Source organism: Chamaea fasciata, unplaced genomic scaffold (genome assembly GCF_029207755.1).
Source record: "Chamaea fasciata isolate MVZ Bird 193981 ecotype frontalis unplaced genomic scaffold, bChaFas1.0.hap1 SCAF_17, whole genome shotgun sequence".
NCBI classification, from domain to species: Eukaryota; Metazoa; Chordata; class Aves; order Passeriformes; family Sylviidae; genus Chamaea; species Chamaea fasciata.
The window spans coordinates 14,193,131-14,213,388 of record NW_027094102.1 but is presented as its reverse complement, the minus strand read 5'-3'; the positions used below and the strand labels follow the sequence as shown (position 1 = coordinate 14,213,388).

The 20,258-nt window shown below is 52.7% G+C and overlaps 1 protein-coding gene across 4 annotated transcripts in view; it reads right to left on the bottom strand.

The window, feature by feature from the left end:
* Positions 1-20,258, bottom strand: part of LOC136298107 (uncharacterized) — a 212,826-nt gene that overhangs the window by 83,906 nt on the left and 108,662 nt on the right. The gene's annotated exons all lie outside the window — the stretch shown is intronic.

Below are 20,258 nucleotides of genomic sequence, written 5' to 3'. Positions count from 1 at the left end.
TACAAAGTTATAAAGTCAAGATAAAAGCTAGTTTAAAAATTGTAATGATAGCATGTATTAAAAACTGTTTGTACCCATTTTTGTACCCTCTGCCCTAAGACTCCTACTAACCTCTCCTGTCACTTCCCCGTCAGGTGAGACTGCTGCTGTTTCCCCCCAACATTGCCACCCCCCCCCACTTCCGTTTCCTCACCACGACTGCGTTTACTCTCCGCCCTGTTGCTCTAACCCGTCTATCAGAACCCTACTCTCTGCCTACTCTCTGCCTACTCTCCGCCCGCGCCGCCTCCCTGCTCGTCAGTGCCACCCTTATGGAAATTACAAAGCCCAGCTGCATGGTGGGACCGGATTAACACCAGAAACCTCTAGCCGAGATGAGCCAGCTCAGAATTTAGATCTGCAAAATACAGCACTAAACTGGCAACACTCAGAAGTATGTATGAACAATCTCCTGTATCTCGCTGTCACTGCAAAAGTACTTAAAGAGCAAGAGACCCCTGGACTCAGCGGAAGCCAAGAGAGTTCTTTGGAACTCCCGCGAGGGGAGAACTTCTACTTTGCAGCGTGTGCAGCAGATTGGATGGTACCTCCCCCTCAGCGGTGTAGTTCGCTAGGAGCATTAGTGGCGGAAGCCACCCTCGAGATCCCCCCCTCTTCCTAAGAGCTGAAATCAATAAAGGCAATTAAGGAGGAAACATGGTCTCCTGCCCATTTATAACAACATGATTAGAGATGTCCTCTGTGTGTCCAGCACTGCAATAAACAAGGCCTGCTTTTGAATTTTTCCAGCTGTGTCAGAAAGTTTGTTTTCATACCCATTTTGGCATCACAAGAAAGGCTGCCCTGTTCCACACCAAGACAGGGCCTCTCACAGCCCCACAAAACAGAAAGTCTTTGGGCCCCACAAAACAGAAAGTCTTTGGACTTTACCCTTGAGTAGGCAACAAAATCAAAAGCCAAGAGATTCTGCTCACCTCCCTCTTTGCCTGGCCTGCTCCTGTGCTCCCAGCACCACACCCTGCCTGCTGCAGAGCCTGGACACTCCCCACAAGCTGCACACAGGGAAACGCCAGGACCTGGCAGCAGTTTGCCGGGCTTCCCTTTCCCAAAACAGAACCATCTCTTGCCTTTCCCATCTCAGGACAATTCAACCTTTGCCTGTTCCGGAGCTCATTCTCTGCCCGTTGCTGATCAGAAATGTTCCTCCACCAGAAACATCCCCAGAGTCCGGGAGGAGATCCCAGGGCCATCATGAAACCCACAAACACTCCTCACGCACCCAGGATCACCAGCCTTCCAACTCTGGCATTCAGGCTTCCTGCACTGCTCCCACTCATCTTCTCCTCTCTCCAAACCTTTGGGAACGGCAGAGCTCCCAGGCTTTGGCAATTCCCAAGGCCAGTGCCTGCCATGGGTTCTTGGGCAGCCCCATTCCTGGTGTCCCCTGTTGTTCCCAGGGAGGTGGTGAGTGCTGCTGGGTGGCCCCAGAGCATGTCCCTGGCCATGTGCTGGGGCAGGGAGGTGCTCCCTGGTGCTCAGCAGTGTCTGGGGTGGACTTCATGGGGGGAGGGGGGGACTAGGGAGGGGGGCAGGAGTGGAGTGATGTCATACAGCCCCCCTGTGACCTCAGACTGCCTCCCTGTGAGGTCACAGCCTGCTGCGTGCTGTCCCACAGCTGCTCTTGGGATGTCACGGACCACTCTGTTATTTCACCAGCTCCCCCTCTATGATGTCAGAGTGTGTGCTGGGACCTCACAGTCTTCTCTGGGATGCAACAGCCATGCTATGATGTCACACAGCCACGCCCTGATGTCACAGCCCACTGTGAGATGTCTCAGCCTGCTCAGTGATATCACACCCATCCACTCTACCCTGACAGATGCCTGTGATGCCATAGTCTGTTCTCTGATGTCAGACCACGGGCCTGTGATGTCACTCAGCCACCTGTGATGTTACAGCTTTCCCCGTCATGTCATATTCTGCTCTGTGATGCCAGACCTCCAGTCTCTGATGCAATACGGCTGCTGTCTGACGTCATATCCCTCGCTGTGATGTCATATCCCGCTTTATTATGTCATAGCTCAATCTGTGATGTCACGACCCAGTATGTGATGTCATTCAGCTTTCATGTGACATCCCAGTCCGATTTATGATGTCAGAGTTGGCCCTGTGAGGTCACAGCCTGCCTGTTTTTATAAATACATATGATTGGCTCTTGCAAGGACTAAAATGAATATTCTATCTGTTATGTTAGAAAGTTAAGTTGTAAAAACATGGTCTCTTTTAGTAGTGTGATAAATATAGTTTTTAGGCTATAGCATATGCTTTTTGTAAGTAGTTCAAAGAGAAGTGGGAGTGGCAATTAAGAAATTCCTCACATCATCCTATCTGGATGAGGTAGTTTCACGTTCGCCCAATTTTTGTTGTGCCAAGTTTAGTGTAGTGGTTTGAGTGTCTGCTGTTTTTGCCTCTTGGAGAGGGGATTTTGGAGAAAAAGGCAAAACAGGCCCCATCTTAAGGGAAACTGATAGTTTATTAACGCCCACTAAGGAAAAGAAAAAATGGAAGAAACAATGAAACCTTCAAAACCCTTCCCTTCACCCCACAAGTATTCACTTTTCTGCAAACAACACGGAGACAAAACCTGGGATTTTTAGTCAGTTTCACCATTTAAATATAGTCTTTCATCAATTCTTTAGGAGAGGAGTCTCTCTTAATTACCATGGAATTTCCCCCACTGACAACCTAGAACGGTTTTCTTGTGGGTCGGAACTTGCACAGAAACAGCCGCCCAGGGAAACCCGCTTCCTTGTGCTTTGTTTGAGTGTTTCTCTCCACTCTGTGATGTCATAGGGCTGCCATCTGATGTCATACCCCGCTCTGCAATGTCATATCCCCCTCTGCGATGTCATATTCCTCTCCGCAATGTCATATCCTCTTTTATTACGTCAGAACTAAATCTCTGATGTCACAGTCCAATAATGTCATTCGGTTCTCATGTGACATGACAATCTGCTCTCTGATGTCAGACCTCGGCACTGTGAGGTCACAGCCTGCCTGTTGATGTCCCACAGCCACTCTCAGGCCATGGCCGTGTGAGTACCAGTGGCATTGGGGGGAGGGGAGGGGGAAGCAAGAGAGGTAGGAAGGAAGAGTTTGCTTGGGGTCAAGGAATGTGCTATGGCGTTTGGGGAGAGCTTTGGGAAAGTTCCGGTGAGCTGGGGGGACTTTTGGGGGACTTATGGGCAGCTGGGGAGTTGATACAGGGGTTGGGAGGCGTCTGGAGTGTTTCTCCACTCCCTCCCGATAGGAGGGTTTGGGGTGGCTCTGGTGACATTCTGGAAACCTGAGGGAGGCGACATGGGAGCTTGCGGAGCTCTTATTAGCTTTAAATCTGCCCTGGGCAAAGAACTTAATATTCGTATATGCTGTTAGAAATGAACTGACTTTCAGATACAATGAAATGGGGACAAAGTCGTCGAAGCAAAAGAAAACAGTTTATCACTACCGATTCAGCTGAGTTGAGTTTGAGTCTCCCTCCCGGCAGCCAAACGCACACACCATGCAACAAAATGGGTACACTTTTGTAGTGGTTTGAAAGCAAAACAAGTGAGAGGCTCCAAGTCAGAGATACAATTTAATAGGAAGAATGGAAAAAAAGTAAAATAAAATAGATGCAATAATACAGAAGACCACTGACAGAGTCAGAATACAACTTGAGCAGGGTGATGGAAGCAGTCCAGGTGAGGTGGTCTTCCTGAAGCAGTGATCCCGTAGAAAGGTCTGGTAGCTCTGGTCCTCTGGGAATCCAGTGGGTAAGGGCTGCTTGTACTGTCCCACATCCCAGATTATATCCAGGCTGGAATGCTTGGTTCCTCCCCCTGGGCGGAGCATCTCACAATGGGATGATGAGTCATGCAGGGGGTCCCTGATGGCCCATTAAACAGAGATAGCTCCTGGAGGGAGTTCTCCATGAGTCATGGGCAAGGCATTTGATGGGCCATTAAGAGAAGGTAATGGCCCAGAGGGAGGGGGTCTGGAAAAACACTGCCCCACCTGGATTCAACAGTTCATGAAGATGGTGATAGAATACTCGGTGCACATCCTATACTACAACCCAGGACAATTTTATAGCCTTCCTGGCCGGGGCGGTCCCTGTCCCCTTTCCCATTGCCTGGGTACAAGGGAACTTCCACTCTCTCCCACTGCCTACTCTTCTGTCCCCTCCCCTCTCATCCTACTGCCTTTTTAGTCAGATCTTCAACCCCACCCCTCTCCCAGCTCACAGCAACACGCAACAAACCATCCAGAACATATCCAAGCCACAAAGAGCAACACACGGAACCAACAACTTTCCTTCTTTAACTTAAGAACCTTTTGGCTTCAGCAAAATATCACCTCATCCTCAAAATCCCATAAAGTCTTTGTTCCTCTTCCCCAAGTTCAGGAGTTTAGCATGACCTTGGCTGAGGAGCAGTCCATGTCAATTAATAAAGCTTACTAAAAAATTTCAATGGATTTATCTAGTGGCAATTGTGGATCATGTGTTTTACAGAGGGCACATAGTACGGGGGGACATGGATAGGTGGATCAGGAAATTCCCGGTATCATGCCAGTACCTCAGCCTAGGGAGAAAGGCAATGAGGAGAAAAGAAGGTTACTTGCTCCAGTTAATTGAGAAAGACCCCGTTGGATGCAGGCCTGATGGACATTGTCCCTTTGTTTGACTCCAGGGACTTTTACAGGACTCCTCTGCCTCCTTTGTGGACACGAACCTCTAGCGATGTGAATTTTACGCTCTGGGGGGTGGGAGCGGAGGGCGCCGGATCTCCCCTACCTGGGGAGGGAGGAGAATAAACCAGTGGAGAGCAGTCCAGACTGGGGCAGCTGGGGAAAATTCAGAGTCACTGGGGCCCACTGGGAGCCAGGCAGGGCAGGGGCGGGAGCGATCGGCCAGGGGCCGGCGGAGAGAAGTTCCCGCCTCAGCCGAAGCCCCTCAGGGACTGACAGTGGGGGGGCGGCGGCTCCCGCCCAACCCGCGGGCGGGGAAAAGTGCCCTCAGGGATTGGCTGGGCGGGATGGGGGCGGGGCAGGAGCGGGCCCCGCCTCAGACAAACTCCCCTCAGGGAGCGGCTGGGCCGGGACCCAAAACAGCCTCAAAACCTCCTCAAAATTTCAACAAGACTGACACAAACGGAATACGTGTGAATAACTGTGAAATACTCAAGGCTATATTTTTGTTATATTTAAACAATGGCGGGGGGAAAAGGCAGATTGCGCACTCAAAGGTGGCAAAACCAAGAAAACCTCCAAAACACCTTTAAGAGTCCCTGGAAGTGAAGTAAAGTTGACTAGAAGCATAATGAATATGAAAAAATATAAATCAGTTAAAGCCAGAGTTAACGTATAATAAAAAAATGGGGGCGTGTAGAATGGGGCTTGGGGTGCTAAAAGGCCTCCAGAAAGCACCAAAAGACCCCAAGCACCACGTTCCCCTCATGTCTGGCATGGCTGTGCAGCAGCTCAAGTACAAGAGTCCTCCAGTAGCTCTGGAAGGGAAGTAGAGGGTGCTAAAAATGGGCAGGAGACAATGTTTCCTCCTTAATTGCCTTTATTACAAAGGGGTTGGGTCAGAGGCATGCCCTACGCCGGCCGCTGGGGAGTCTCGCTTCCACCGCTGAGGAGGTGGTGCCGAGTCGGTGCTGCGGAGACCGCTGCAGATCCGGGAGTTCGCTCAGCACACGGGAGCCCTCAGGAACTCCTTGGGGCTCCTCGAGTCTAGGGGTGTCTTTCCCTCGGAGTGTCTTTGAGGTCACGGCCAGACACCAGGATCAGTCAGCCAACACTTCAAGGTGTCCACAGTCCACTGCTGTCCTCCGGGGGGTTGAATTCTTTGTACATTCGACTGGGCCGGGGACTGTTGGGGTCAGTTCTGTCCCAGTTTGCAGTGGGGCTCCATAATTTCCATAGGGGTGGCAACAGCAGCTTGATAGGCAGGCTGGGGCTGACAGGATGGAGGAAGATGGCTAGCAGGAAATAGAAGGATGGCTAGCGGGAAGCCAGCAGGGCAGCAGCAGCAGTCCAACTTGGGAGAATTGCTACGGCATTCTAAGGGGTTTCAAAAGGGGTACAAAACTTGCAACTCAAGGAAGAAAAAACTCGGGCTGGGATACATATAACGTGTAACAATTCATGGGCACAACTGGGAGAAATATAGCATGTAACCACTAATGGGGTATAGTTAGTAACTTTTCAACTTGAAGGTTCAGCATGGGGTCGGTAGCCTAGGACGATGAGACAGGTAAGTGGGGTTTCCAAGGGAGGAGGGAGGGGACAGGATCTGGGGTACGGAACGGGGATTTTACAGCTTTTATAAACGACGTTTTAACCTCTAATGTATGGAACCTCATGACTTACAACTAGTAACTTCCTTTACTCGGAGTTGTCTAATCTTAGTTTATCACAGAGGGAAGCAGAGGGAAGCAGCAGTCCTCGTGCTGAGGCAAAGCCTGTGGAGAAAGGGGTCAGTGGCCCAGGTTTGTGCTTTGGAAATCAGAGCTGGGTTCCTAAATGCTGTCGGAACTCTCTCTTATAGACCTGTGGTGGCTGAGGGATGTACGTGGGAAGGGTTTGCCAGCCATGAAGTGGAGCTGTTGATCCTCTGAGCTCTGTTGAGGGGCAGTCTGGGAGCCTGTTCCTTTCCCCTTCCCCAAGGGCAGAGTGTTGGTGAGGGCTGGACTTGGAGGCTGTGTCTGCCCCAACAGCCGGTTCCGTGGGGCTGCGGATGCTCCTGCCAGCGTGGGCTTGTCTGAGCCGGGCCTTTGCCTCTTCCAGGTGTCCCTGCTGCAGTCACAGCTGGCCCGGGACCGACAGCATGGGAAGAACTACATTGAGAGCTGTGCAAGGGCCAGTCAGGAGCTGTCAGACCTTCACCAGGAGCTGTTGTGCTCCTTTGCAGCTCTGCTCAAGGAGTCCCAGGCTGCTCTTGTGAAAGAAGAGACTTGAATCTGCCTTGGTCTCTGAAGCTTTACTTGGCAGTGACATCCTTGAACCGTCAGTCTCGGGAGAGTCAGGCCCTGGAGAAGGCAGGTGCAGCTCTTCTCTTCCACGGAGGATTTGTGCCCTGCTCAGAAGCCAGTTCCTGTCAACTGGGACACACAAATCCTCCTAGGATGCAGGCAAACACTACCAAAGATGAGGGCAAAAAACATTTGCCGACGCTTTTCCAAACAGACCCATATGGTTCTTGAAGGTCTGGGCCTAGTGAGGAATCTTTGATGTAAGCAGCAAGACTTTTCTTCTGCCTAGAGCACCTAATGATATATTGCCAAAGAGATAGCAGAGGAAAAAAATGCACTTGTGGCTGTCTCAGGATTCTTAATCCATTTTAGGAGCCTTAAACACTGCAGCTCTCGGCTTTTCTCTGTAGGAATCTGAAAAGCCCCTCAAACACCATTTTTCTCATCATGTGGCCGTTCTAAATGCAAACCTTTACTTTCCATGAGTATTTGTAAGCACCAAGAACCTTTTTAGCCTTTTTCTTACATCTCCCCTTTGTCAGGGAAGACAGAATTTCTGTGACTCAGGAACTAAGCACATCCCTAAAGAGCATGCAGGTCGTGAGAATGCTGAGCCTTAAAACTGATGTTGTCTGGACCAGCAACTTTGAACTCATGCTATGAGCCAGGTCCCTGCCCAGCAGGGCTCTGGGGACACGGGGAAGGTAGGCCAGGTGCCAGGGCCAACAGGGAGCTGGGATGGGGGAGAGCCAGGAAGGGCTTCTCCAACAGCCCCTGGAATGCTGGGCTTCTTACCCCAGCAACCGTCAACAGGCCATGGAATGTTGGAGGTTAGACCCTGGCAACTGTCAACAGGCCATGGAATGTTGGGGGGTGGACCCTGGCAACAATCAACAGCTCCTGGCTATTGGGGTTTAGACCCTGGAGCTGTCAACAGCTGGCGAACCTTGGTGCTTGGACTTTGCAAAGGCTGACAGCACTTTGTGTGCTGTTGACCCTGCAAAGGCCAAGGGCCTTTGGAGATTGGTGTTTAGACCCCGCAAAGGCCAAGGCCTTTGGACACTAGCGTTTAAACCCCGCAAAGGCCAAAGGCCTTTGGACACCGGTGTTTAGACCCTGCAAAGGCCAAAGGCCTTTGGACACTGTGGTTTAGACCCCACAAAGGCCAAGGACCTTTGGACACTTACTTTTGGTCACTGCTCGTGCCAACAGGCGGATGGAGACCCGGCGGGTGAGTGAGAAAGCTGCTGCTCTCCTTGTGCCAAGCCCAGCAGGGGCCTGGGTGGGCCTGGGCTATGCCGTGTGGAACGGTTCCCTTTGGGAAGAGCAAGGGATTCACAGTTGGCTGTTTCAGAGCTGGCAGTAGCTTTGGTGCTTTCCATGGGGACAGGCGTGGGAGGGAATGGGAGGCTCCTGGCCATCCCAGAGCACAGCCACATCGCCTCCTCCATCCTTGTCCCCCTGGAGGCCGTGGGCACAAACAAGGGAGCAGCTTTTCCTTGCCTTCCCCTCAGCCCAATTTACAGCACAGCCTCAGCGCTTCCCAGAGGCAAGAATGGGTTTCTCCCAGACATGTCCGAGATGATCTCCAGTGGCCTGGAGGAGGCCACAGGGATAACAGGAAGATGCTCCAGGGGCTGGAGCACCTGTGCCAAGGGGAAAGGATGCAAAGTTGGAGATGTCCAGCCTAGAGAAGGTTCCAGGATGACCTTACAGCCTCTTGCAATGCATGAAGGGGCTTCAGGATAGCTGGAGAGGGACTTAAGCCAGGAGCCTGCAGGGACAGGACAAGAGACAGTGGCTTACCACTGAGACAGAGCAGGGGTGGATGGGATATTGGGAGGGAAATCTGCCCTGTGAGGGTGCTGAGGCCCTGGCACAGGTTGCCCAGAGAAGCTGTGACTGCCCCTGGATCCCTGAGAGTGTTCAAGGCCGGGTTGGATGGGGCTCCAGGCAGTTCTCCTCCTGGTGCTCTTAGAAGTGATGAGACACCTTCCAGCATGTTCATTTGTGCTGCTGTCAAACTACTGGGCTGAAAATATTCCCCGGGGGGGTGGGGGGGGGGAAGAAGAGCTCTGCTGGAATTGCTGTGCTCTGGGACAGGCTGGGAAGCACTTAGAGGCCACTGCCTCAGGGGCAGCCATGCAGTCTGAGCGTGCTCTTCCCTGTGCTCTTCCAGGGAGCTCGAGGGCTTTCTCACCAGGGACGTTCCTCCCGAGCCCCTGAGGTGAGTAAACTGTGCTGAGCTGGCCGGGATTTTGAAACCGCTTCTCCGTTAACGGACACTGCTTCTTGTGGGAGCAGAAGAGGCATCTCAGTGGTACTTTGGAATAGGAACAGAATACCTGACTAACAGCTGGACGTGGGCTTGCAGGGGCTGTTAGACAACAGTGACAGCATGGCCAATTCCATCATCTCAACTGGGAGCACCCTCTCAACTCTGACATCCACTGATGCGCAGTATCCCTTTAAATTGGTTCGGAAAGCCACAGAGAATTGTGAGCGCTTGCAGAGACGTTTTGAGCTAATGGCAGAGAAATGCCGGATGCTCAGAAGCCGCCATGAGAACATAGACTGTCTGGTAGAAGAAATAAGAAGGTGAGCATTTCCCCCTCCTCCTCCTGTCTGGGTTTTTCATGCTCTACTGTGACTCCCAAGGCCGTGTGGGAGGTGCACAGCCATGTTGGCACAGAAGACTCCTTCTGGTTGTGCTGCTTCCCTGAATTCTGTTCTTTGTGTGCCCCTGCCCAGCCACTGCTTCTCGCTGCAAGAAGGCAAAATCCTGCCTTCCTTTCCCTTTGCCTCTGGAGGATTTCCTGGGAGGGAAAGAGCAAGGTCTTCCTTAGCCCACTGCCCCCTGCTCCATGCTGGAGTGCTGAAAATGGGATTGGGAACTCTTCGGGCCTCTTGGTTCTTCTGACTGTGCCTTGCCTCTACAGTGACTGTGAAAACTTTGAGAAGTCCAAGGAAATGCTGCATCAATGCATTGGGATCCCGGAGCCAGGAGCCTTTTTTCTGCATCAGAAGAACACCAAGCAGCAGAAGGAAGCGTCAGCCCAGGCAGAAAAGGCAGAGCAGCAGGACAGGATGGAGGTTGGTTTTGGAAATGAGACTGGTTTTCCGTTGAAAACTTGTCTTGGCCCTTCTTCTACACTGGAAGACTTGGCTGCACTCGAGGGACAAGACCCATCATTGCAGAGCCAGTGGGAAGTCAAGAGGCAGACATTGGAGTAATTGCAGCTTCAGAGGAATCTGCTGGGGCAAAAGAAGGATGATGTTACCGTGGCTCTGGACACCTTATTCCAAGGCAGCACCCGTGGGACTGGGAGTTGTGCCAAGCACTTCAGCCCAGATACTGTTTCTGGCAGTAGAAGACAGGGACACTGCTGGGCACACCTGGCAGAAGGCAGCATACGCATTTATTAGCCAGGGATAGGCATGTTCATGAGCAAAGTGTTGCCTGCTCCTGCAGAATTTGTTGCTTTGGGCAGCCACAGAGCCTCTAAAACAGGGAACAGAGCTGGGGAAGGGTCTGGAGCACAGGTATGATGAGGAGCAGCTGAGGGAGCTGGAGGGGCTCAGCCTGGAGGAAAGGAGGCTCCGGGGGCACCTTCTTGCTCTTTACAACTCCCTGTGACAGGAAGGTGCAGCCAGGTGAGGGTCGGGCTCTGCTCCCAGGGAACAAGGGACAGGACAAGAGGAAATGGCCCCAGGCTGTACCAGGGGAGGTTTGCGTTGGGTGTTACAGGAGAGCTGCGAGAGAAGGGCTTGTTTCCGAGGGTCTGTCACACAGTCTCAGTTCTGGGGTATGTGGTAGATTTGGCAAATACACAGCAGAGGTTTTGCTCTGCTGAATTTCAGCTGCTGCCCTGGACAGCTGGGCTAGTCTTCTGGGCTGTTGGCCAGGGAACCATCAGCATGCATTCCTGCTGGCCTCCTACTGCTGGCCTTGGTTTTGGAGGTGCTTTTTCAGTTGCCCTTGGTGGGCCACTTCAAGATTGAAACACCTTGTCCATATCCATTGTGAATCTGGTGCTCTCAGGACTGTGAGCAATGGAAAGTTGTCCGTTCCTTTTCCTCAAAGCCTCTGCTGTGGCTGACAGTGACAGGCTGTGGCTGTAGCCTCTGATTGCTCTGTTCTGCTTGACTGCAGGTGGGAGAGTTGACATCCCAGCTGGCAGCCTCCCGAGAGTCCCAGGAAAGAATTGTCCAGAGAGCCCAGCAAGTTGTGAGGGAGGCCCAGGAAGAGTCAAGGCAGAAGCTGTTGGGGGATGAGCGAGTCCAGAAGATGCTGGAGGAAGTAGAAGATCAGAAAAATGAGCTGCAAGTGCACCTGCAGAACTTGGAGATTGAAAGGAGTCATTGGGCAGAAGTGGCATGGCAAAATTCAGAATTGCAGGCTTCTGTGAATGCCCTAGAGAGTGAAAAAGCCAGGTAAGTGAATTGTCCGTGCAGACAGGTGTCATTGTCTTTACCTTCATTTTCTTTCCCTTTAAACCTCCAGTTAGAGTTTTTCTGCAAAGCAAGGCTTTGGGGGTAGCTCTTTCCCTCCAGGGAATGTTGTGTTGTGTACGTTAGGTGGGTGTGTTAACACTGCCCAAGCTGCAGTGCAAGGAGCTGGATACATCCATCAGCTGCACCTTGGCTCCTGTAACTTGAAGCCCTTGGGATCTGGATCAGCCTGGCGTCTGATGCCTTTGCTGGGCAGAACCATCTTAAGGCCCTGATTGCAGACCTAGGCCAGACTGCCCTCAGAGGCACCCAAGAAACCAGAATGTCTCCATTGCATTGTTCCTCATAAAATGCCCCCAGTGCCCAGAGGGGTCAAGCAGGGTCCCTGACACCCTCCACAGTCACAGGCGGTAGTGACTGTGCAGAGAATGCAAGAAACAAGACCAGGGTTAGGGGGGCTCCTCCAGCTGACCAAGTCCTGCCAGTCTTCAGTGCCACCGGATTCTTCTTCCAAGAGGACGACAACAAAGCAGAGGCAGGGCACTCTTGCTTGCCTGGAGGTTTCTGCATCTGCCATCAGGCTGTGCTGCAAGCCTCCATTGCCACTTCTGCCTTTGGCCTTTGTTCCTGCAGCTGACAGTAGGATGGGTGCTGGTAAATCTTAGGGAACTTGCCAGAGATCCCCTGGCTGTAGGGTGCTGCTCCTCCTGCCTGGACATACAAGATGGGGGAAGGAAATGTCTCTTCCATTTTGGCCCAACCTCTCCCCTTGGAGCATGGTTAGTTAGAAGCAAATTCTTCCTCTCCCCTAATGTCTTCATTGCAAGGCTTTGTTAGGTTTGTACTCACATTCCCATCTCAAAAAGAAGTTTGGGCATGTAGGCAGGAACTCCCTGTTCTTTCAGGAACAAAAGCAGAGTGGGCACATGCTGGGCTGGGACTGCAGGGGGAACAAACAGCCAAGTTGTTTAGAGAAACCTCATCAGACAGAGCATTTCTCCCTGAGGTGATGGAAGTACTAAGGATTCATGGAATGTGATATCATGAAGTAAGGAGTTGCATGCTTCCCTTCTAGGCTGATTCTGTCTCTGGAGAAAAAGAACCTGTGCCTCAGATCACTGGAAGAAAAGAACCTGGCACTGAACACTCAGGTGACTGAGCTTCGTTCTGCTCTTCAGGAGACCCAGCAGCTCTGTTCTGAATATAGAAGAGAAGTGGACGAGCTCCACGCCCTGGTAAGCAGTGCACTGGCATCCTCTTCTCCAGGGACACACACCACCACCTTTGGCTGGGAGGCCCCAAGCTCTTTTCCCTCCCAGCAGCATCCACTGCTGCCGTGCTCTGCCTTGTGCTGCTGCTGAACCCTGAGGCCAAGTCTGCATGTGGTGCCTTGTGTTGCCACTGTTTTCACCCATTCTCTGCCGGCTCCCAGCAGGAAATGTGGGAGGAGAGGCTGCAGCGGACTCCTTTGGAGCTTCTCTGTCCCTCTGTTAGCAGTGTTGTCCCAGGCAGAGTTGGTGCCTGTGCCAGGCCCTGAGCAATGTGAGGACACAGAAGTGGCTGTGGCAGGCTGGGGAGGGCACTTCCAGCACAGCCAGTTCAGCTGGTGTTCAGAGCTGCAGCCTCAAGGATGGCCCTTGCCTCCCTCTCCCTGTTTTCTCCACATTTGTCTCCATTACAATCCTTGCTTCTGGGCTTTCTATTTCCGGCGTGTTTTTTGCTTGACGTCATTTCTCCATTCTTGCTCTCCCTACTGCCCACTCTGAGCCTCAGAAGCAGCCCTGTCCCTGAGGCTCTGTGCATCCATCTTCCAAATCCACACCCTGCAGGACGCAGTGAAGGAGAAGGCTGCTCGAGAGAAGCAGCTGCTGGAAACTGAGGTGTCTGAGCTTTGTGTGCGGCTCCAGAGCTCTGAGAAAAAAGCAGAGGCCATGGTCATACAGTGTAAGGCCCTGAAGATGAAGCTGCGGAATACAAAGGCTCAGAGAGACCAACTAAATGCCAAGAATCAGAAGCTGCTGAAACAGCTGGAGGAAAGTGAGCAAGGTACAGCTTTTCCTCTTCCACCCATTGCCCCATCCTGTCTTGCCAGCGAGGATGTCTGATGCCACACAGAATAAAAGTGCCCAGGGATGGCAGAGGGGGAAAACGATCAGCAGGAGATTTATCCATCCTAGTGCCAGTGGAAGCTTTTTCTCAAGAAAGATGCCATGGCTGGCAGTGCCATCTGGCTGTGCTGTGGCTGATCCCGTGCACAGCTGGTGCCTTTCAGGTGCCCTGTCTGTGCTAAGGAGCTGTAGCTGGCTGCCTCAGCTCCGTTCCCCCAAACTCCAGGCCCTGCCAGAGCCTCCAGGCTATTGGCCTGTCTGGAGCACGGCTGCACAGGCATTCCTGCTCCTTTGTCTCTCTTGGATTGCTCACTCTGCACAAGTCCAGGAGCAAAGACACTTCCCTACTCTTCTGAACCTTGCCCCTTCCATTCCTGCTTTTCTCTCTGCCTGGAAGCTTCCTTCATTTCTGTCAGTTTTGACGCCCTTGTGGGCTTAGGGCCTGGCAAAGACAGGCAGGCAGAGAAGACAGTGCTGTTGGCTCTGCAGGATGCACATCAGTTTGCTTTTGCTTTGCTTTCCCCCTTCTTGTCCTTCCCCTTCCCTCCTGCAGCAATGTGGAGAGCAGAACACCAGAATACCTCTTTTCAAGGTATCCTGAAGCAAGAGGCTGTGGCTCTTCGTCAGAAGGTGACATCTCTGCAAAGGCAGTTGGAGAGCCTGGAGAAGGAAAGGAAGGATGTGCAGGTGAGATTGGCAGATGCTACAAAGGGCCATTTCCTGGCTATGATTGGACCTTGGAGGAGTGGTGAGAAGAGCAAGTTTGCTGTTAATAGAAATGTGTTCGGCCTTGGCCATCTGAAAGCAGCCAGTGGGGAGAGAAGAGGGGAAAGCCAAATGCTGATCCAGATAAGGACGTGTGCCTGTGCCCTAGTTCCTTCAGCCCTCGGTCCGGCCCTGGCTAGCTGTGGATCTCAGGGGGGAATCTGGGCTAGGGCGATGATCAAAGACAAAAGGCGCTCTTATTGCTCGTGGGAACAGTCCCACAAGTTTAATGTAGAACTCACACCTTAATGTCTAGGAGGAAAGAGAGGGTGAGATCCCCCGTGCGGGGAGTTTGAAGCCCTAGGGGAGAGGGGGAGGGGAGGGGAGTCTGTTGACCAGTGGGGGCTGACTCAGGAGGAGGGGAGAGATAGAGGGTATCAGGTGAAGAGGGCGCAAAGGTGCACGGGAAGGTGTGACCAGGAACACCCAGTGCAAAACGAACTAACTACTTAGTGCAATACAACGTGCCTGCAAGGGCAGGACTCGTCCTGAGTGGCAGCAGAGAATGACAGACTGGTCTGGCCACGGCTGCTCCAAGAGGGCAGTTGGCCATGGGGATGGTGCCATGGAAACTCTACACAGGAGAGGTGAGAATCCAGTCCTGTTGGGCCCAGCTCCAGGGAATGAAATGCTGGGGGTGTTTGCTCTTCCCTTCCTCCCTGATGGAGAGCACAGCCTCGTGGCACTGCCTAAATCCTGCTTGGCGTGGACTTGAAATCCTGGCTGCAGTTCTGGCAGCTCCTCCCCAAAGGAACAGGGGAGTGGAGCTGCAAGAAGTCGGGGAAGGGCAGAAAGGAAGCTGGGAGGGGCTGAGTGAGCTGGGAAAGATGCAGCATCAAGGGGGGCCCAGCAAAGGTCTGCGGCATCCCGAGAGGCAGAGAGAGAGGGGCAGCTCGTGCCTGCCCCTGCGGCAGGAGTCCATTTGTGGTATGAAAAGCAAACTGAGAGAGGGAATGAGGGACCCTTTTTCTCCCTGTTTTGGCAGCATGAACGGGAATTGTACGAGCAGAAGGTGAGAGATCTGGAAAAGAAGAATGAAATGCGTGCACCCCACATGCAAAGTTGGAATGACATAACCCAGCAACCAGAAATGGAGAGGGAAGGCATGCAGGAGGACTTGGAGCATGGGGCTGCTGCCACCTTGAATCTGACAGGAAAAGAACTCAAAGGGAGACAGGACGCTCAAGTCCTGAGTGCTGCACCGCACAAGAGTGAAATTGCCAATAGGACTTGGAAGAAAGATTTGGCAATCCCAAAGGGAAGGGCTCCTGATACTGGCATGGGCCAGTCTCATCTCCAGGTAGGCCCTGACATTGACCTTTAGTCCACTACAACATCCCTGAATTATTCCAATGAGGTTTCCCATAAAGAGGTGGGACTCTACATCCCCGTCAGTCCAGGCCTGCTTGGGCAAGGCAGCCTGGGCTGCAGCAGGCAGCCTTGTCTGTGTGCCTGGCTCCAGCCAGAGACCATTGACCGCCAGACTGTTTCCTGGCATGCCCGGAATGATTGACACAGCTCTGGAGTTTGCTGTTCCAATCAGCTCCAGGCCAAAAGCTGGGCATGGGGAGCTGCTTCTTCTGTGCCCACACAAGGGGCGGGAACACATGGGAACTTGGATTTGGTGTGGAAAGGAATAGAGCAGGTGAGCAGAGTGAGGGACTAAACCCAGCAGAGCTTTGGATCAGTGCCTGAAAAGCGTCTGCACTGCTGGTGCTCAGAGTAAATTGTTTTGGCAGTACTAGGAGATGTGGTAATTCTGAGTGACGACACGGAGTCAGGAGTAGGGATGTTTGTTGGGAAGGAGCTGTCTGGTCCCAGGAAAGCCAGCACGGCCTGACACAGCACTTGCAAGGGAGCAGTGCCAGAGGCTTTTGGAGCTCAGGGTATCAGAGCAGCATAGGGCAGATGCTGTGAAACTTTGAGCCCAGAGCACAGGTGCTCCTTGTCCTCTGGCTGCCTGCGAGCTGGCACTGGCTGGCTCTGCACAGGGCTCCTGAGGAAGGGCTCGACCTGTACCTTGTCCCGCTTCCAGGTTTCCCAGCAGCAAGAGTCGTCAAGGAGGGCTCTGGAGCAGCTGCACCGGGAATCCTCTGGCCAAGGGCACACACTGGCCCAGGTGTGCAGAGAGAAGGAGCTGCTGTGCCAGGAGAAGGCTGCCCTTGAGGGCCAACTGGCAGCCGTGGAGCAGCACAGACATGACCTTTCCAAGCAGCTGGCAGAGACCAGGTAAAGGCAGGGAGCAGATCCTTTCCAGATGTTTTTACACTCTATGGACAGAATATGGAAGAGTCTCAAGAAAAAAACCCAAAACTATGCCACCATGTGAAGATTATTTTTCTGGCACCTAAAGCCAGCAAAGCTCTCGTGAGCCTTGGGCTCCTGTTTGTGCCGCTGAGCACACTCCTGTGGGAAGTCCAAAGCAAGCCACCCACCCTGAATTGAGTAGTAGTTAAACCATGCAGATGTTGAGTGAAACCACACGTGTCTCTTGGGTTTGGTTCCTGGTTCTGGGCATTGAATATCCCTCATTCCTTACAAAGTAGCTTGACATGATCCCGATCTCTGGAACTGAAGATTCATCTTCAGCATTCCAGGCTCTTACCTTTGGACATTGGGAGTAGCACGAAGCCAGAGGCTGCTGCTGAATGTCTTGAGGGCCTTCTGCTTCCAAGCACACTCTTGAGAAGTGTGGGGCAGGTCCTAGAACTGCTTAGAGAGCAGCAGGAAAAGCTCTTTGGAATTCTCAACAGCCTCTGAGGATTCTTGCTGATTGTTGATGGGCAGCCACCTGCCAAACCCGCCAAGGCCCCTTTGGATGGTCCCTCGCACTCTGTAAAGGTGGACAAGTCACTTGGGCTACTGCCTGCTTAGCCAGCAACACTAAAACAAAGCTGGCAAGTCTACTCCTTGACCTTGCAAGAGTTTAAACTGCAGTCTCTTCATTCAGGTAGTTGTTGTTCAGAGAAAAATCCGTGTGTTCTGATTTTTTACAAGTGCTGCCATGGCCATGAGATTTTACTGTATCATGCAAAGTAGTTTGCAAGTCTCTTAAAGACAGGGTGTCTGGAAGATGATGTACCTTCATGTCCATTATCAAGAGCATTACAGCGTCAGGAGTCAGCCAGGACAAGAATCTGTTCTGTCCCCCAGCAGAGCAGCTTAGAAGTGCTGAGGAGAGAAGGGCTGTGAGCAGGGGCTGGGCTTTCGCTCGCCAGCCCGGCCTGTTTGGGCGCAGCTACCCAGTGTCATAGGTCAGGAACAGCAACTGAAGGCTTGGCTCTTGAAGTCAAGCTGGGCTGGGCTATCTGTGCTGTGCCAGGCCATAAGGAAGGCCTGGGCACTCCCTCAGAGGGCCCTGCTTTGCCATTGAAATGGCACAAATGTGCCTTCTCTGGACGACTTTCCATGCCTCCCATTTTTCATACTCAGGTGTGGGGATCTTGAGCCATGTTGTCCTGGAATACCTGACTGTGGGAGTCAGGAGCAAGCAACTCATGTCTCTCCATATTTGCAACTTGTAGATCACAGAACCCGTGCCTCAGATCGCTGGAAGAAAAGAACCTGGCACTGAACACTCAGGTGACTGAGCTTCGTTCTGCTCTTCAGGAGACCCTGCAGCTCGGTTCTGAATATAGAAGAGAAGTGGACGAGCTCCACGCCCTGGTAAGCAGTGCACTGGCATCCTCTTCTCCAGGGACACGCACCACCACCTTTGGCTGGGAGGCCCCAAGCTCTTTTCCCTCCCAGCAGCATCCACTGCTGCCGTGCTCTGCCTTGTGCTGCTGCTGAACCCTGAGGCCAAGTCTGCATGTGGTGCCTTGTGTTGCCACTGTTTTCACCCATTCTCTGCCGGCTCCCAGCAGGAAATGTGGGAGGAGGGGCTGCAGCGGACTCCTTTGGAGCTTCTTTGTCCCTCTGTTAGCAGTGTTGTCCCAGGCAGAGTTGGTGCCTGTGCCAGGCCCTGAGCAATGTGGGGACACAGACGTGGCTGTGGCAGGCTGGGGAGGGCACTTCCAGCACAGCCAGTTCAGCCGGTGTTCAGAGCTGCAGCCTCAAGGATGGCCCTTGCCTCCCTCTCCCTGTTTTCTCCACATTTGTCTCCATTACAATCCTTGCTTCTGGGCTTTCTATTTCCGGCGTGTTTTTTGCTTGACGTCATTTCTCCATTCTTGCTCTCCCTACTGCCCACTCTGAGCCCCAGAAGCAGCCCTGTCCCTGAGGCGCTGTGCATCCATCTTCCAGATCCACATACTGCAGGACACAGTGCAGCAGATGGAGGCTACCCAGGCAGCTCAAGAGAAGCAGCTGCTGCAGCAGCTGGAGGAGTCCCGAGCAAGAGAACGGTGCTTGAAGGACTCTGTGCAAGTGCTGCGGGCTGCAGTGTCCCAGCTGCGTGTGAGTCTCCAGAAGGTCAAGACAAAGAAGCCTGAATCAACTACTGAGCCCCGGAGAACTGGCGAGCAGGTAAAGTGCGCTGCCTGTGCAGAGCCTCGGGGCTGCTCTGGAACACAACATGTTAGCCCAGGCAGTGCTTTGGAGATCTCTGCTTGTTTCCTTGCCTCTCCCTGTGCCTGCTCTGGGCACACCCTTCTGTTTGTTCTCTCTCTTGTGGCAGCCCATGGCTCTAACAAAGGCACCTTCACTCTGCTGCCTCTCTGGCCCCGTGTCCCCAGACACTCACTGACCTCTCTTGCACAGCCCCCAGAGAGAGCTTTTTGCCCCCAGTGTTGTCTGGTGCAATTCAGAGTCTCAGAGCAGAGATCTCCATGCCTTGATGGCCACAGATCCTTTTGCTCCACGCTTGCTGACAGGTTTCTGTGACCCTTTCTCCCATCCAACATGCTGGTGGAACCTGAAGGGAGAAGAATCAGAACTTTTAGGAGAGTGTTCCCCCCAGACACTTTATGTTGCCTGTCTCCCAGTCTGACCGGCAGACTATATCGGCGTCTCAGGAAGAGTCCTTCAGTAGCTCAGAGGAGCAGTAGCCCTTGTGCTGAGGCACAGCCTGTGGAGAAAGGGGTCAGTGGCCCAGGTTTGTGCTTTGGAAATCAGAGCTGGGTTCCTAAATGCTGTCGGAACTCTCTCTAATAGACCTGTGGTGGCTGAGGGATGTACGTGGGAAGGGTTTGCCAGCCATGAAGTGGAGCTGTTGATCCTCTGAGCTCTGTTGAGGGGCAGTCTGGGAGCCTGTTCCTTTCCCCTTCCCCAAGGGCAGAGTGTTGGTGAGGGCTGGACTTGGAGGCTGTGTCTGCCCCGACAGCCGGTTCCGTGGGGCTGCGGATGCTCCTGCCAGCGTGGGCTTGTCTGAGCCGGGCCTTTGCCTCTTCCAGGTGTCCCTGCTGCAGTCACAGCTGGCCCGGGACCAGCAGGACCACCTGGAGAGCTGTGCAGGGAGCAGGCAGGACGCTCCTGTTGAGTCACAAGGTGCAGAAAGGACCTCCTTGCTTCCTCGACTTCTCAGAGAAGAGCCCGGACGCCGCTGGATGCAGCCATAGACTTAGTCAGTAGTTTGTGTTTAAAGGATAGTATAGGTGTAATTGAACCTTTATATAACTGTGTTCCATGGCACGAAGGATATATGTGTAGACAAATAAAGCGTTTATTTGTAGGAGATGAGTTGTACTTGAATCATGCAGACTGAGCAATATCCTGTGCCTCTAGGCCGTGGCACTGAGGCCTGTGAGGTTGTGGCGCAGATAGAAATTAGTGCCAGGTGTGTGTCGCAGTTAATAAATTCCCTTAAGGTGTTGCAAGGGGCAAAGGCTTTCATAGTAGTTAACAAGTATAGTAATTGCTGTGGACATAGTAGCTACCTTAAATAATTTATAAAACAATAGGTGTTTGCATTCTTTCCTGTGCCATGTACCAATGAGAATGTATCTAGAAGTGTAAACAATATAGAGTGTATAAA